Genomic DNA, 16632 nt, shown 5'->3' with positions numbered 1-16632 from the left:
AGAATATTCATACTGACAAACCTAGCCACTTTTCTGGATAAACTTTAGCTATGGTTCAGTTGGAAGATTTCTCCAGTGCTGTCCCGCGAGCGCGAGGTCTGGCTTTCCCGGAGAAGTGTCGCCTCTCGGCGTCTGTTCTGTGCAGCGAGCGGCAGAGAAGCACCGCAGCCGACTCCTCAATAAATGAGAACAAAACAGCGTTTCCTAGCACCTGTCGCTGACTGAGTGTTTGGAATTATAAATATGAGCATAGTTCGTCTGTTAATATCACATGCACTTTTTTTTTTTTTTGTTACTCAGACGCAGACAGTAGCATGAGACAAAAAAGTAATATCGCCAAAACCACCGCATAGCCGCTCTTTAGTGTAGATGCATGCTGATTTTATCAGACGATGCCGCGATTATAAATGAGAGTGACTCCTGGTTAACATGTATTAAAAGGGGTCGTGTTTAGTCACTATTTAGTGTGGTATTTTTTGACAATATTCACTCATGACAGTAAAATAGTGCATTCTAAGTCAATATACTGCAGTATTTCCTCTCAATCAGTAGAAAATATGGTTAACACCCGCTCATGCATGAAAAAAAATACCGTCATGTACCGTGAAACCGGTATAATTTTGAAAAATACCGTGATATACATTTTTGGTCATACCGCCCAGCACTACTAACAAGGTTGTTTCTTATAAATTACTTCATCTTTTTTTTACCCTGTTAAGCTTTATTTAAAGGGGTGGTTGATTGCGATTTCACTTTTTTAATGTTAGTTAGTTTGTAATGTTGCTGTTTGAGCATAAACAATATCTGCAAAGTTAAGAAGCAGAAAGCTCAATGCAAATGGAGATATCGTCTTTAAAATTCTAGCAGTTTAATGCCTACAAAAACGGCTGGTAAGGACTACAACGAGTTACTTTCCGGGTTCGTGACATCACAAACCCAGATAAACCCCGCCCCCGGGAAAAGGCAGCAAAGGGGGCGGGGCCATGTTGGGCTGCTTTAGAGAAGAGGAAGAGAAAACTAGAGGTGCACAAAAAAAATCTGTTCATATATGAATCGCGATTCTGTCTTCTAATGATTCTAATGGATTCACACGTTTCAAAATCAATGTTCAAAAGGCCACAGGTCATATGATGTTGCTAAAAAGAACATTATTTTGTCTATTTGGTGTAATGAAATGTGTTTATGCGGTTTAAAGTAAAAAAAACACATTATTTTCCACATTCTGTACATTATTGTTTCTCCTCTATGCCCCGCCTTTCTGAAACACGTCGATTGTTACAAAGCTCATCGGTCTGAAAAGCGAGGTGTGCTGTGATTGGCCAGCTATCCAGTGTGTTGTGATTGGCCGAATACCTCAAGCGTGAGACGGAAATGTTACACCCCTCACCATACTGTGCTGCCGTGTCCCGGAGCGACGAGACAAACATTAAAACCCATTACAAACGAGGAATTTGTTGCATCCAGTGGGGACATAATTACTGATTATAATGACTTATTATTTTTACGCGTTGCATTGCACCGTGTAAACATAAAACTCTGTCTGCATTTGTGATCGGAGAAATGACAAACAACAAGTGCTACTCTACACTGCCCAAAACTCACGTTTGAATCATCAGTGGCAACGAAAAACAAAGCGGCCTAGCGTGAGGGGAAGCCGGGATAGAGTGAGCGGAGGCGGGCTGGACTCCGCTTCGTCTACAGTATATCGTCCTCTTTTGGAAGACCAAACAAAGTAGTTTCGCTTTCCCAACGAAGCACACAGCGTCTTCAGGACATGGCGGCGGCGGCGGCAACAACAATACTACAGCAAGAATAAAAGTTACGCCTTCTTTCTTTGCGTGAACATTTGGGCGGCGTTATGCAAATCTTCCCACATAGTGATGTAGACATGTGGGGGCGTGTTAGAACGAGCCGTTTTAGGGGGGCGTGGCTGACTCTTAACTTTTATAAAGAATATCTCTTTGGATTTGAGACTTTAGTCTTTGCAACTTTACAGATCTTCTTTATGCACCAAGAGCTTGTAACACTCCAAAGAGAAAGGAACAGTTGAAATCGCATCATATGACCCCTTTAATACTGTTCCTCACGTCCCCCTGCTTGGCCTCTCTCCCTCTCATTCAGCTCAGCAATGAACGGTTACAATTATACTCTTATTTTCACATAGCTATGAGAAGCATTATACATGGACGCGCGTGCGGTTGCTGTACTGTATTAAAGCTTTAATCAGGATAAAACCGTATATATTAAAATATAACATAAGCAGTAGCATTTTACAAATAACAGCGTATCTAAAAGTATGAGACAACAAACAAAAAACATTGGCCTAGCATTAAAAGCCGTGCTTGCACAGGTTCTGCTCGATCCTCTTCACTAATATCCTCTGCTTCTCAATCAGGCTTAAACTGATAAGCGATATTAATGGCACCTTACAGCATTGAAAGTGCTAAAGACGCTCACTTTATAATCACTAGAAAGCTGTCTCTCATCTCAGTTCAGTTCGCGATCTCACAAGTGGAATAATAATAATGATGTTATTGCCTGCAGTAGAGTTGCTCAGAAATTAATGTTTTGAAACAATCTGTATTGCATAAAGCGCTGTAGAAATAAATGTGACTTGTGCTCAACTGCATCAACAGAATATAGCAACAGTAGCTAATAATAAATACAATAAATCGTTTGATATTATCATAGACACTTACAGCATAATCCAGTGTTGTATCCAAATCAGAAAAGTGCAAAATCAAGATGAGCTCCTGTAAAGGCGTCAGTCCATGTTCTGTCGCGAGCAGCTGGCGCTTTGAGTTTATATACGCTTGTAATTTCTGACGTGCACAGAACAGCCAATCACATGCCTTTTAACTGTGATTCACTGCCATAGATTAAAAGATTTACACAGCAAGGTGGAAAGAGCTGTCAGTGAAAGAGGACAGCTGAAAGAAAACATCTTGCCATATTAGTGCAAGTGAAGAACATTTATACACATTCAGTTATCCTTATTAAAGTATTATAATCCATTAAACTCAATGACAGTTTGACCTGAGGCCTGCCGTGAAATAATTGTATTTATAAATTTGTCATCAGCTCTTTCGTCCTCACTAACAGCAGTTATATCCTCATGAAGCTGATTAACACTGCTCCTGTAATACAGTCTGATCCAGCGTGAAGCACATCAGAGTCTCTTTGTGCTCCATGTGACACATGATGCTCCTCAGCCTCAGATCAGAGCTCTGACTTCTCCTCACACTGTCTCTAATCTGAACTCAAACTAAAGGCCTTTGAGTTTGCAGTGAAAGCCATCTAGTTGTGGACAAAGATGATGACGTTAATCTTCAACGCATTACAATAATTATATAACACTTGATACTTAATTTATAATGCCTTAAATTCTATTTAGTCCAAGAGTTCTCAGCTTTTGCATAAAAGTTTAGCATTTATTTTCAATACCATTCATTTCTATTTTATTATTTGGTTCTATTTTCTCATTACTGTAATATATTCCTTTTTTTATAAATGTAATGGTTTTTGAATAATCACCTTATTCGTGCTAATTAATCTAAGGACATAGTTTAGTATATTTAAAATAGATTTTCAGGCTGATCAAAATGTAGACTCCTGGGACTGTGTGCTGTAATACTGATTATCACCAGGAGTAATTATGTCTGTAATGAAGAGAAACATCTCCAACCACAATGATTGGCTATGAAATCTTCACAGCTGAACAAAATGAAGGTAAAGATGAAGAGTAGTTGTATTAATTTGAAATGATTCAATGTTTTTGATTGATTTTCACATTGTTTCTTTGAATGTAGGCACTGATTTGATCAGGGCGATGCCACAGAGAAAAAGTGTTTTCACACATTGTGGTGATCAAAAGATGAAGCTCTTTGTGTCTGGGATTGTGAATGTTCTGCTAGTGTAAGAGTGAATGTCATGTTGTGATTCTGATATCAACCTTCACTGAATTCAGCTCAATCTTTACTGAACATGTCCTCCTTGGTAAAGTTGTTTTCCAGTGAGGCCAAAGACAGCATTCCTCACATTCTTCCTCCAAAATTATGCTTCGGCTCGTCTCAGGTTTATTATACTCTATCTCATCCTTTTCCCGTCTTTCTCTCGTCTTATTGTTCAATTCCTGCAGATCTTCTGTCATAATTGTTAGAACTAAACACATGAATGATTGTTGTGTAGATTTTTCAGTGTCAGTTAAATCTTTCTTTCTTTCTTTCTTTCTTTCTTTTTTTTGTCTTTTTTTTGGCAAATCTTACCTGTAGGGAAAAAAAAAACCCTGCCTAGTTTTGCACAACCGTTAAGCCACACCTTCTCCAATTCAAAGACAATCAGATGTACATGGCTGTAGTCTTCTCTGTGATGTGGATAGAAAAGCACTGTGTGACAGAAACTTGTGTGGAAGCTTGTTTCTACCATGGAATGAATGAATGAATGAATGAATGTGTCAGAATTGTAAGATGAAAAGTCACAATTGCAGTCTTTTTTTTTTTATTCTGAGGCAGAAAAAAAAGCAGAATTGTGAGATGTAAACTCGGAATTTCGAAAAAAGCTCAGAATTGTGGGATAAAGTCTCATTTATTTATTTTAATTTTATTCTGTGATGGAAACAATCTTCCATATCATGCATCTATATATGTCTCTGTTCAGTGAGTTTTGCAGCGGCTTAGATTTACTCTAGATAGCATATTTTAGTGTTTTGTTTGTTTGTTTGTTTTAAATAAATAATAATCCTAATAGGGTGAGCCTTAACCTCAGTTGTTAGTGTACATGCGAAACTACTGTATGTCTTTAGTAAACAGAGCTTCCATTAGAGAAAGTAATGCTGGTCACTTATTTCTATACTAGTGGTCAGACCTTTGAACTGAAACTCATTTTCCTTTGAAAACATCTTCTTGTTTTATTAGACTGTCTGTCTCTTAGTACTCTGGTCTATATGAATGAATCTTCAATTTGTGTAAAAGCTGACTTGCATCTGTAAGTAGACTGTGGGTAATGAATATATAGGCTACTGAATGAGCTGTGGTGAGAATGCATTCAGAAATTGTAATACACATATACAGACACGTCTGATCATTATATGGTTTTTAATTTAAAATAATATGTCTTCATGTTTAATTCAGTTTTTAGTCCTCTGTGCTGTTACAGTAATTGTTTTAAAGAAATAAAAAAAAATGATTCAGGCAAAGAATTGGGAAAACCTAGCAAATACTGCATATAACTAACAGCAGGTGCAAGCATATTTCAAGCATTTGCTTGTGTATCAAGCTTAACTCGACAAGAACCTCACTTGAGGAGTTATCATATGTACCGTAAAAGACAGAAAACCATAACAACATTGACATAAAACTGACATCAATTTTAATTCAGAAAGAAAAACTCATAATAGTATTTACACTAACGCTATTTACACAAAATTCAGTTTTTAGTCCTCTGTGCTGTTACAGTAATTGTTTTAAAGAAATAAAAAAAAATGATTCAGGCAAAGAATTGGGAAAACCTAGCAAATACTGCATATAACTAACAGCAGGTGCAAGCATATTTCAAGCATTTGCTTGTGTATCAAGCTTAACTCGACAAGAACCTCACTTGAGGAGTTATCATATGTACTTTAAAAGACAGAATACCATAACAACATTGACATAAAACTGACATCAATTTTAATTCAGAAAGAAAAACTCATAATAGTATTTACACTAACGCTATTTACACAACTTTCAACAAAGTCTAATACTGACACAATCATTCAGCATTTATTTTGCCTACTGGTTTGTTCTCAGAGGAAGATTCAAGGTCTGGTAACCTTAATTTATCATGCTACGTTATGAATAAAGATGTCATCAGAGACTGAGAGTCCAGAAGAGACTTATGTGCTGTGGTTTGCAAAAGACAAATAAATGACACATGATTTCATGATTAATTCCTGAAATGTATATTAAAGAAAAATTTGGTTCATCTGATCCTCATAGCTGCCAACAGTAGGGTACCGTGGGGTTTCAGTCAGGGCCTTCAGTGAGCAACTGTAAACTACATACCCTTACACATCTATCTTACACTTCTCTGTTACAGCTAACGCAGCCATATGCATATAATTCACATATTATGCCGCACACAGGCTCTCAACAACAATGACAGCTGATCAACAATTTCAACAGTTGGCTAGATGAGGGTGGGTTAAATGCAGAGTAAATTTCCCTTCATGGATCAGTAAAAGCAATCCGCCAATACACGGGTCACTGCACATCCACGTCACTCTTAAATGACGACGCACCCACAGCAGCAAAACTACAAATGCTGGACACCCACACACTGCACCACAGTATTATCAACGCACCACGTACACCTCCATAACACTGTGCATGATACAATACTCATCAAACAATAAAGCACTCACCTGTCACTTGTAAATAAATGTGCGGCTGTCATTACATGTCCCTTTACTCGTATTAAAAAGTAAACATGGCCAAATAACTTGTGCTCGGTAAATGACACATGATTTCATGATTAATTCCTGAAATGTATATTAAAGAAAAATTTGGTTCATCTGATCCTCATAGCTGCCAACAGTAGGGTACCGTGGGGTTTCAGTCAGGGCCTTCAGTGAGCAACTGTAAACTACATACCCTTACACATCTATCTTACACTTCTCTGTTACAGCTAACGCAGCCATATGCATATAATTCACATATTATGCCGCACACAGGCTCTCAACAACAATGACAGCTGATCAACAATTTCAACAGTTGGCTAGATGAGGGTGGGTTAAATGCAGAGTAAATTTCCCTTCATGGATCAGTAAAAGCAATCCGCCAATACACGGGTCACTGCACATCCACGTCACTCTTAAATGACGACGCACCCACAGCAGCAAAACTACAAATGCTGGACACCCACACACTACACCACAGTATTATCAACGCACCACGTACACCTCCATAACACTGTGCATGTCCCTTTACTCGTATTAAAAAGTAAACATGGCCAGATAACTTGTGCTAGCTGTTAGCCACTCATAGTTGCAATCTTTGAAACGGCGCACAAAACCTGTGTTAGCGAATTCAGTTTGGGTGTAGGTCTTCCTTTCTCAGTTATTCCTCTTTTGTCTGCAAAAGAGCGCCTTGAATTTTTAGTAGATCGGCAACAAGATCTGGTGTAGGCGCCGGCGACTGCCATTTTCTTTTCGCTGAATTTCACTTTCATACCTTGGAAATTCCCAACTAAACGCTGGGGTTAGCACTGGGCACGTGCTGTCATTGAACGTCAAAATTTGATTGGCTGATGATTCTGTCACTAATGCTCGCTACAAATCAGATGCGACGTCTTTGAACAAAAGGGTAGCACTATCTGTAGTGCTGGCCGCAGGCTTTTTTATGTAGAATATTCCAGTTCAACCTCAACGAAACTAATCATAGGCCATTTTGTGGATATTACACAAATGAAAATGATACCTAAATAATAATAATAATAATAAAAATAATTTTATTTTTATAGAGCAGTGGGCAGCCATTTATGCTGCGGCGCCCGGGGAGCAGTTGGGGTTCGGGGCCTTGCTCAAGGGCACCTCAGTCGTGGTATTGAAGGTGGGAGAGAGCACTGTACATTCACTCCCCCCACCTACAATCCCTGCTGGTACGAGACTCAAACCCACAACCTTTTGGTTACGAGTCCAACTCTCTAACCATTAGGCCACGACTTGGATGGGATAAATGCAGAGCACTAATTCTGAGAATGGGTCACCGTACTTGGCCACATGTCACTTCCCCATTTTAAATGGTGAAACATTTGTCTGATTATCTTCACAGTTTAATTATGGACAGATCGAGTAAACAACCACAATCAACACTCAAACTCAGCAAGAAAAATAATAAGGTGATAAAAGCTGAAAACTACAGGCTCTCAACAACAATGACAGCTGATCAACAATTTCAACAGTTGGCTAGATGAGGGTGGGTTAAATGCAGAGTAAATTTCCCTTCATGGATCAGTAAAAGCAATCCGCCAATACACGGGTCACTGCACATCCACGTCACTCTTAAATGACGACGCACCCACAGCAGCAAAACTACAAATGCTGGACACCCACACACTACACCACAGTATTATCAACGCACCACGTACACCTCCATAACACTGTGCATGTCCCTTTACTCGTATTAAAAAGTAAACATGGCCAGATAACTTGTGCTAGCTGTTAGCCACTCATAGTTGCAATCTTTGAAACGGCGCACAAAACCTGTGTTAGCGAATTCAGTTTGGGTGTAGGTCTTCCTTTCTCAGTTATTCCTCTTTTGTCTGCAAAAGAGCGCCTTGAATTTTTAGTAGATCGGCAACAAGATCTGGTGTAGGCGCCGGCGACTGCCATTTTCTTTTCGCTGAATTTCACTTTCATACCTTGGAAATTCCCAACTAAACGCTGGGGTTAGCACTGGGCACGTGCTGTCATTGAACGTCAAAATTTGATTGGCTGATGATTCTGTCACTAATGCTCGCTACAAATCAGATGCGACGTCTTTGAACAAAAGGGTAGCACTATCTGTAGTGCTGGCCGCAGGCTTTTTTATGTAGAATATTCCAGTTCAACCTCAACGAAACTAATCATAGGCCATTTTGTGGATATTACACAAATGAAAATGATACCTAAATAATAATAATAATAATAAAAATAATTTTATTTTTATAGGGCGAGCAGAGAAAGCCCTACTGACCCTGACGGCCCACCACTGACTGCCAGTATATGCTCTCAGAAATGATGCCACACATTCATTCTTACGTTCATGATCTCACCTCATGATACTTCAGATTGACACTCTACAGCTCTATCTGGACCGTGAGAGACTGTAAACGGTGAAACATTCGTCTGATTATCTTCACAGTTTAAGTATGGACAGATCGAGTAAACAACCACAATCAACACTAAAGCTCAGCAAGAAAAATAATAAGGATGATAAAGCTGAAAATGTGTTGCTAGGTGCTATGTGTTAGTCAATTTTATGTACAGTAGACATTACTATCCGTCACAGTGTTGCCAAGTCTGTGGTTTTCCTGTGGTATTGGGCTACTTTATCACTGTTGCTGGTTTTTTCATGTCCGTGGGTTGAAGTGACCCCAATAATGTGTATTCTAGCCCCCAGAACACAGATAGTTTGGGCTAATTTTGAGTAGCAATTGGGCGTGTTTTGTTGTGAAAATCTGGCAACCTGGTGTGTGTGTGTGTGTCTGAGTGTGTGTCTGTGTCTCTGTGTCTGTGTGTCTCTGTGTCTGTGTCTGTGTGTGTGTGTGTGTGTGTGTGTGTGTGTGTGTGTGTGTGTGTGTGTGTGATGTAAAAGAGGAAAGCAGGCATTTGGACCAAAGCACTGATGCAAGGGAGGAGGAGACTCAAAATGTTTCTAAACTTTTGACGCATTTTTGCCCCGTTTGTTTTGTTTTACTACTTACACAATTATTTAAAGTATAAAACCTTGTTATTTACAATACACAACATGGTTTTTAATCATACCCCTCTGTATTTCTGTCTATGACGGGAGACAGTGAGTGTTTCGGTCAGCTGGTGGTGTAGTGGTCCCTGGAGAAGTCCATACACTCTGAATTTATGCCCCCAGTTTTTTTTAAAGCAGTCCAGTAAAGGATGAACGCCATGTGTTATTAACAGTGACATGTAAGACTAGTCTTGCATATTTAGTTCACCCCAAGATCAGTAGTATTTGCAAATTGTCACTTAACTTCGACTGCCTGACTTCACAGAGTAAGGATCATTATGAAATTAATATCAGCCACAGAAGAGGTGCAGATTTTGCAATCAATACACAGACTCAATTATGTGACGACTATTGGAAGGCAATAATGGTTTAGTATATTTCATCTGTACACTTTATATGTACACATTGCAAACATTTTTACATATGTACACATAATTGTAACTAAATATGAACTTTTTTTAATGAAATACATTTTACTGTAATAAATCTATACTGCTCCAGGAGAGACTAAACCTGCTTAAAATATCAGAAAAAAAAAGAAATAAAAAATATAGTACTTAACCACAAACCAAAGATATGCATAACACAAACAATGCATCACTATCCACAGACTTTATATATTGACTATGCCGGTTTGTTTAAATGTGACAAAATTGTTTAGAAACCTTCCTTAAATACAGAAATCCTGGATCAGGGATATTAGGCTACTTAAACACATTCCAGAGCTCTGACTGTACAAACTCATGAATGTAATGCAGATTAACATCTAGAGAAACACACAATTTAATATTTCATACAGTGAAGTGTGGCTCTCTACTGGAGATCACGAGTATAACAGCAGATCAACAGCTGAGAGAAGATCACAGGAACATCAGCATTATATCAGATATTCAGTCATTTAAATCAAGTCTATTAATGCAGTGAATTTATGGAGTAACTTTACATTTTGCTCAGCCTCAAGTTTTTTTCAGTTTAGGACATTACTAAACTGTGTTTTTAGATTAATTAGTAGCACTAATAAAGAAAAGAATTCAAGAGGTTTTCGCTCTCCCTTTAATTTATACTGATTACATTTTTGAAATGACAATTATTTTAAAAACTATTACAGTAATGAGAATATGGAGATACATTGAAATGATCATGAAAATAACATGACAGTTAAAATATAGAATAATAGTAGTGAAAATGTACTTAATTTTCATGTTAAATATAATTTCTTATTTTTTCTTTTGAATCTGGGGTGATCATTGACTTTCTATTGCGGGAAGCTGATTTCTTGTCATTTCTGACTCGTATCAAAAAACAGAACAATTTCTAAAAGCTGCTGTGTGACCAGGTGTACAGCTAAAAAACCCAGAACTAGGTTTTTATAAGCTGTCAACCCCCCCAAAATGAGCATTTAGGACACAAAAGTAGAGCAGATCGTCTCATATTACTCTGAGAACTGCGCCCACTGGAGAGAAACATAATCGTGACAAGACCACTCATTATTTTTAACCATGTCAGAGGATTATTTCACCACCTGATGTGAACCTGAGAGCAGGAGATATATTAAAATGTGTGTTCCTGTGATCTTCTCTCAGCAGTTGATGTGCTGTAATACTGATGAATCTGCAGTAGCGAGGAAAAATATTCTGTATATATATTTTTTTTATTAGATCAGATAACATTTTAAGCTGTCATAATGTTATCACCATAATGTGATTCTCTTCATTTAGTCCTACTGTAAATCTGGAGAAACAGAGAGATGTTGTGCTGCTTCTGTCACAGGGCTTTGTGAATGTTGATGCTTGGCCTAAATAACAATATTTTATCTGGAGCGTTTATACTGGAATGCTGTGGAACTTAGGAGATGTTACGGAGCTATTTAATGTACATTTATGGATGCACTGAAAAAAAATCTATCTAGGTTGCTTTTATGCTGGCTTTTGCGGGCGGGAGCGGGACAGAAAAATCCATCCAGCGCAGGTCTCTGATGGTGAGAAAGCTCAGCCGATGAGGGCAGAGGGGCAGTGGCTCTAGCCCTGAAAGAGTCCAGGAGCTGAACACACTGTAGTCTGGAGTGATGGAGCCTGCCATCATGATGATGATGATGATGATGATGTTCAGGTCTTCAGCCGCTGCTATCCGGAGGACACTGATGTTGATGATGCTGAAGAGCTTTTGACATCAGATTGAAACTTTACAGGCCCGTCTGGATCATCTGAGACTAGAAATCACAAACATATATCAGGTAAGATTAGACTCATTGTTTTAGATGTTTATATTCTCAATCTATAAAAAATATTCTGTCATTTACACACATCTGTAAACTGAATGCAGAAAGTGAATTTGTCTGAATGTGAAACTTTAAGACGGGAGTGTGAAGACTAGAATTTTCTATAATGAACAAACACTTACAGTTTGGTTTTAGCTGTCCCATACTGTCTCGTCTAACTAGTCTCTGTCTGCTTTTCTCTTGTGTTTCACTGGTTTGTGTTTCATTTCTGGCCTCCATTTTTCTCTCTGTGCTGTTGGTTTGTATAGTTTTCTCCATGCTATTTCATTTCTGCAGCCCGTCTGTATCTGTTAAATCACACAGATGACATGAAGAGTTAATGCAAGTTCAGTTTATATCCTCCATGTGACTAAACCAGTAACAGCTAACAGTCAACATGTAACCATTCACTCAAGATGCGATGATACTGATCTCATAACACAATTTTCAGAATTTTATAATTTTTTTTACAATATTAGAGTTATGTCCAATTATAAATGAAAAAGTGTCCTTTTATTATTTCTCAGACAATATGCTACACATTTCTTTGTGAAATTGAAATATGTCAAATCACAAAACTAAACTGAAATTTTAAAACAGCTCCCAAATCAAAATAAAATTAATAAAAGGCTTTGCCTGCTCTTTCCAGAGGGCGACCGCTGTATTTTAAATCACCATCCAAACAAAGTTGCTACACATATGCTGCACGAGTAGGCTTTGATTTATAATAGATTGTATAATTTCAAAATTTGAAGCAATAAGAGTATGGTCTGACTTTAGCTTTGTGAATCATAATAAAACATCTGAATGAAACAAAAACAGCAATCCGTATGAATGAGACGAAAACTGGCTATATGCACGATTACTTCCTGGTTTTAAGCCATTTCAAAATCAACTGTGCTTTAAGGAGAGCACAATTTGCTCATTTCTCCACATAATCTATTCACAATTTAAAGAAAAGTTGTGTTAGTCTAAGAGGACCAAATGTCCATGTGTACGGTTTCAGGAATGACAAACGTTAGTGTAACAAATTGCATGAGAGAATCCGCTAAATTGTGCCGCAAGTGATTGCTATGCTTGACAGTGATAAATATTGTATCAATGGACAGAACGAACTATCTGACAAGTCGATGTCAAAACACAGCTGTGCATTAAGTGATGCAGTGTAAATTCAGAGTAACAAAACTACAGCAGCAATAAGTCTGCGTTGGCTGAATATATTTAGCAGTTTCTACAGTTAAAGAAAGAAATCGTTTTTAAATTAAATCTAAAAATATTTAATGCATTATCTAATTATTATACCATTATTAATTAACATCTCATTTGCAATTAACTAGTTAAGTATTTAAATAATTAACCTTTCTAGGCTGTTGGTGTCTGAGCTTATTCATTTATTTTTTCACCTCCAGGTATTTTAATAATACACGGTAAAAAAAAAATAATAAGGGTCTTGTAATTTTCATTAAATAAATTGTGATTCAGTGTTGTATAGAAAATATGGAGAACTTTTTACTAATAAAACCAAGAGATGTATTTTCCTCATTTTTTTATAGGAAACTTTAGCAGTTTTGAGGCTTGAATTGAGAAACTGATTAAACGGAAACAAATCAGGAAAGAAGGCTACCTAATTATTTTAAGAGAATTGGCTCAATTTTGTAGTTTTATTTTAGAGGTGATTGTTAGTTCCCAGCATGCTTTGCATATGGCTAGAAGTTTGCATTGCACAGTGCAATCGTTACCATTGTGCAGAAGAGTAGAGCTTATGGTTCTGGATACTCCTCTAAGACAGCGTTCTTCAGTCCCAGTCCTCGCGCACCCCTGCTCTGCACATTTAGTGTGTTTCTCTTATTGCTTCAGACGTTTGTTATATCTGACTGTAAGTGCCCTGCGAAGTGGACATCACCAGATATTCCTCCATGATTCCAGTTTGAAGGGAGCGCACATGTTCCAGACAAAGGGCATTTAAGTGTGCGAGACGTGAATTTAAATTGTATTTATTTACAGAGGTGTATTATGTCCCACTTCACGCTTCTCTAGTAAGTTTCGTCTGTGTGTGAAGACACTGCAGGCAGAGCAAATCTGTAACATTGTGCAGAAGAGTAGAGCTTATGGTTCTGGATACTCCTCTAAGACAGCGTTCTTCAGTCCCAGTCCTCGCGCACCCCTGCTCTGCACATTTAGTGTGTTTCTCTTATTGCTTCAGACGTTTATTATATCTGACTGTAAGTGCCCTGCGAAGTGGACATCACCAGATATTCCTCCATGATTCCAGTTTGAAGGGAGCGTATATGTTCCAGACAAAGGGCATTTAAGTGTGCGAGACGTGAATTTAAATTGTATTTATTTACAGAGGTGTATTATGTCCCACTTCACGCTTCTCTAGTAAGTTTCGTCTGTGTGTGAAGACACTGCAGGCAGAGCAAATCTGTAAATGAATATTCCGAAGTGAAGTAAACTTCAACGGATCTCCCCTGCTCAGGGAATAGGGAGCAATGCACACTGTGTAGGGAGCATGTCAATCGGAGCACAGTTCATGCACGGAGCTCACTTCTAACGAGCTGATCTGAATCAGGTGTGTTAACAAAGAGAGACGTGCAAAACATGCAGAGCGGGGGTAACGTTACGCGAGGACTGGGGCTGAGAACAGGTATTATGACTTGCTCAATGAGCAGCAGCTGTGCTAGTGCTAGTGCTAGTGTAGTATTTTACAGTATTTCTCAAGTATTTTCCTACTTGAGCTGTCTGGCTGTATACTTGGGTGACCATAAGTGCCATTTTCCCAGGACGCGTCCTGGCCAGGATTTCTATATTGCCTAAAATATCTAGGTTTTGGCTTTGTTTGCGTGTGCAGACCGATTGGTGTTTGACATCAAAATACCATACAGACGGTTCCTTATGCTTTCAAAATGCTCTCGAGGTATTTTGATGTCAAACACTGATCGGTCTGCACACGCAAACAAAGCTAAAACCTAGATATTTTAGGCAATATAGAAATCCTGGCCAGATCCTGGGAAAATGGCACTTATGGTCACCCTATATACAGTCTTTTAAATGTACAAAATAACCCAAAGCCAAATACAAACAGGCCTCACTCAAAATCACAGACTTTTGAGAATCGTCTTAAAATAAATGAGCACATTTCACATATTATATTAAATTCATTGTGTCATAGATTAATTAATTTAGGAGATTTTACATTATTTATTCAGGTAGATTCCATTAAAAATACAAGCCTTAAAAACTACTTAAAAATATTATGTGTAATATTGTTACCATCATTTTTTTTACAGTGTAGCATTTGTTATAATAAGGCTAGCCAATCATTACCAGGCAATTTTTGTTTTATTATTATTATTTATTTATATAGCATTTATTATGAAAAAAACAGCCTGCACATTTAGAAACAATATAGCATGCCACAGTTGTAATATAAATCTATAGGAAAAATGTATTCGTTAACAGATTATCTATTATAAATTCTACAACAAGTTGGACCAGATTTACCAAAATAAATGAGCCAATAAAACGTGATGAATTCTAGAAGCCTAAAGGAGGTCATGAAAAAGATTGTAATTAATGCTGATGCAAGATGTGCCTTTTTTTTTTAGATAATTTCTCCATAGCATTTTAAAGAGGCAATTTCTCAATAGAATTCAAATAGACCGCACATTTTATCATCATGTCTCGCGCAAATCACTTTTGGAGCGTGCCGCTGGTGCACAGTTACAGATTCTAGAAGCCTAAAGGAGGTCATGAAAAAGATTGTAATTAATGCTGATGCAAGATGTGCCTTTTTTTTATAGATAATTTCTCCATAGCATTTTAAAGAGGCAATTTCTCAATAGAATTCAAACAGACCGCACATTTTATCATCATGTCTCGCGCAAATTACTTTTGGAGCGTGCCGCTGGTGCACAGTTAAAGAAGTGCTCTTCAGTCGTATTGCGCTGACAGCTGCTCTGTTCATTCATGTGTGAAGATAGAGGGCACGATTTAAATCAATTAAAACAATCTGATTCTAGGTTTCCATTAACCATGGCAGTATATATATTGGGGGGTTGTTCAGTAGCCTAATGAACTATTTTTGGTTAAACTACGTCCTGTAAAAACTCTTAACAAACATTAAAGTGATGTGTTGTAATCACCTTGTGTTGAGCTGAAGAGAAGAAACATCCATCACAACTCTGAGATGTCTGCTGATGTTGTGCTGTCTGAGCTTCAGAAGAGGATTGTTTATCACCTCATGAGAAGATGCACATTATGACAGGAAAGGAGCTTCGATACTGGGGCTGAGAACAGGTATTATGACTTGCTCAATGAGCAGTAGCTGTGCTAGTGCTAGTGCTAGTGTAGTATTTTACAGTATTTCTCAAGTATTTTCCTACTTGAGCTGTCTGGCTGTATACTTGGGTGACCATAAGTGCCATTTTCCCAGGACGCGTCCTGGCCAGGATTTCTATATTGCCTAAAATATCTAGGTTTTAGCTTTGTTTGCGTGTGCAGACCGATCAGTGTTTGACATCAAAATACCTCGAGAGCATTTTGAAAGCATAAGGAACCGTCTGTATGGTATTTTGATGTCAAACACCAATCGGTCTGCACACGCAAACAAAGCTAAAACCTAGATATTTTAGGCAATATAGAAATCCTGGCCAGATCCTGGGAAAATGGCACTTATGGTCACCCTATATACAGTCTTTTAAATGTACAAAATAACCCAAAGCCAAATACAAACAGGCCTCACTCAAAATCACAGACTTTTGAGAATCGTCTTAAAATAAATGAGCACATTTCACATATTATATTAAATTCATTGTGTCATAGATTAATTAATTTAGGAGATTTTACATTATTTATTCAGGTAGATTCCATTAAAAATACAAGCCTTAAAAA

At 37.8% G+C, this 16632-nt stretch overlaps 1 long non-coding RNA gene across 1 annotated transcript; it reads right to left on the bottom strand.

Annotated features, from left to right (window-relative positions):
* Positions 1-11120: 11120 nt before the first annotated feature.
* Positions 11121-15992, bottom strand: LOC107574777 (uncharacterized). Its single transcript, XR_001607730.1, has 3 exons — positions 15885-15992; positions 11883-12047; positions 11121-11691 (listed from the first exon to the last, which is right to left on the bottom strand). It is a non-coding gene; the product is annotated as an uncharacterized lncRNA (long non-coding RNA).
* Positions 15993-16632: the final 640 nt, after the last annotated feature.

This window comes from Sinocyclocheilus grahami, unplaced genomic scaffold, assembly GCF_001515645.1.
Source record: "Sinocyclocheilus grahami isolate Dianchi unplaced genomic scaffold, SAMN03320097.WGS_v1.1 scaffold2335.1, whole genome shotgun sequence".
Classification (NCBI taxonomy): Eukaryota; Metazoa; Chordata; class Actinopteri; order Cypriniformes; family Cyprinidae; genus Sinocyclocheilus; species Sinocyclocheilus grahami.
The sequence above is the reverse complement of the archived record's forward strand: the minus strand, read 5'-3'. Positions and strand labels throughout refer to the sequence as shown.